The following is a 2,631-nucleotide window of genomic DNA, read 5'->3' as shown; positions in this document are numbered from 1 at the left end:
GAGTTATCCCTGCGTGGGGTAGAGGTGCCATGGAGGCTGCTGTGCTCCTACTGTTTGTTGTTGTGGTGTTGCTGTCGAGGCTGGAGGCACTGGAGGTCTCCATGGACACAGGAGGGACAGAGGGCTCCGTCTCCTGGTCTCTCTTAGTAAGGCAGAGTGGTACAGAGGGTTTGGCTGGAGCAAGGCTGTGGATGACTGAGACTGAGCTAGTAGTCACGGCTTTGTCCATCTTGACTGGATCCATGTTGGACCCTGAGGGTCCAGTAGTAATTCCGTTAACAGTCTTGTTCCTGGGATGAGGGGTGAGCGCGCTTCGTGACTGTGTCAGCTTCCTCACAGTCTTAGTGAACTCCAACTCAGAGTTGAACTTCCTGATTCTCTCTGCCGGTGTGTTAGGAGGAGTTCCGTGGCCAACAGGACAACACCCCAGCCTCTGGGGGTGGTCCGCCCCCTCCATTTCTGCTGCCARCAGGCTTTCACACTGACATGGGTCCTGAAGCTTCCAGATCTGATTCTGTGCCACAGCAAGGTGGTGGGCTGATCTATCCTGAAAGGGAACAGTGTTGGGGGGGTGGGGTGTGTGTGTGAACTTAGCCTGTGTTTTACCGTCCACATTGTCCCCCCCACGGCAATAGGAAGCTGACTGGGTCAGGGGGGACAAAGGTTTTGCTGAGTCTCTTGTCTGGGTAGTCTCTTGTCTGGGACGGGAAGGCACTTTACCCATAGTGGGCCTCATAAACCCTTTGTTATTGTCTCTCAGCTTGCCACTGGTCCAGGAGACTGACTGGTTGGTGGGCATGCTSGTGATGGTGCTATCAGCAGGCTGTGACGCTGAGTTGTTCTGTGAGTCTAAGATGCGTTCTGCCTTTGGTGGAGATGGACACGTGGGATAGGGCGTAGGCTGGAGTGACAAGGCTCTTTTGCGGGCCAGGATCCGTGCCGGTAACTYTGAACGGTTGGCTCCAACACAGCAGGGTTATGTCCGTATGAGATAACGTCAGAGCTACCAGGACACTGTGGCTTGTTAGCTAGATTAGTGGCTGCAGGCACAGAAAGGTTGAAGGCACGTTGTAGAGGGGTTTCCCTGAGGCACTATGAAGCTGGTTCTTCTGAGTCTGATCCACCCTCACATTCAGCTGGCCTATAGAGTCACTGGCAACCCCGGGAGACACAAGAGGACTGAAGAGGCTTCTCTCTGGGGCTAAGGGGACTAGTGTGACTGTTAGCCGTATGAAACACTGTAGACTTGGCTCGAATAATGAGGGTTGATGACCGGGAGCAGGAGGCCCGTTTTTTCAACTAGTCTTCAGCTCAAATTAGAAGACATCAAGAGCCATCTCACACCCTCCTGGCATGGATTTATCCGGGAATTGAGGGAGTTAGGGGATTACCATGCACACAAAAAAATCAATTTATGAAATTAAATACCAGAATCACCAAAGTTGACACACGTGGTTGATGACAACATGAAACTGTAAAGCTGCGTCAACGTCATGTCGGAAACTCTGAAATTTCGGACTTGCTTACTCGTTTTAGTAGGATGATACCTGCGTTTCCCACATGGGAAGTATCAACCAATAGTAAGCTCTATGCAAATAACATGTTCATTTTAACTCGGAAGCCCTGAGTTTCCAACATGACGTGAATGTGGCATGATTTTCGAGTTTCCCCCACTTGGGCCATATCAGAATCAACCAATAGTAAGCTCTACGCAAATAACACGTTCACTTTAACTCGGTGGCCCCGAGTTTCCGACATGACATGAACGCTGCATAATATCTAGCTTGATGAAAGGTTAGCAATTCGCGTTCAGTTAGCCAACATGGTAGCTAGCTAAGTAAAGTTAATTGACAGTCAGTGTAACCAGAGAGTTGGTTAATACCGGTAACGTAAGCTTAGCAATAAACTAGCCAGTTGACAAGTATCACGTCGCCGGGTGTATCAGCACTTTTGATTGCACGGTGACCGTAGCTTATAAATAGCCGGTTGCCAGCTAGCGAGCCGGTAGGCAGCCATGTGGTTTCAACATGAAGCTGGCTGTCAATGCTAGCCTTCGTTAGCTATCGGGGAATACCGTCAAGGTGTTTTAACRTTTAACTAGGCAAGTCAGTTAAGAGAAAATTCTGATTTACAATGACGGCCTCAAGATTACATTATAATGGAAAAGGTCAAATCGGTCATGTTAATCGACTAGAAATTCCGCTCAAACGGAGTCCTGAAGTACGTTTTAAACCGGGCCTAGCAACGCTCTGTTGGCTAGCTAACTTAGTTGTGAAATATGGACAACATTTACAGTATATACTCTGTGGACGACCCCCCCCCCCCCGCAAAAAAATCTAAACTAGCTAACAACCGCGGAGAAAAATGTCAACGAATTTCAGAGGCCTCTAGCTTTTACTAGCTAGTTAAATACTCACTATAGCGTAGAGCGTCTGCTAAATGACTTAAATGTAAATGTACATGGTTACAACATATCAAATGTTTACATTTACCTGGGCCCAATGCGTGGCACAGCAGCAGTGGTGGTGGTTGTGCTTTTCACCCCCAAATAAAGTGTAGTCTCGCAGCGCTAAAGTTCCCTTAACCCTTCATCGTTGCCTCCTAACAACCACAAACTGAGGCAGATCGGTA

This window comes from Salvelinus sp. IW2-2015, unplaced genomic scaffold, assembly GCF_002910315.2.
Source record: "Salvelinus sp. IW2-2015 unplaced genomic scaffold, ASM291031v2 Un_scaffold4660, whole genome shotgun sequence".
In the NCBI taxonomy this organism is placed as follows: domain Eukaryota; kingdom Metazoa; phylum Chordata; class Actinopteri; order Salmoniformes; family Salmonidae; genus Salvelinus; species Salvelinus sp. IW2-2015.
Note: the sequence above shows the minus strand (reverse complement) of the source record.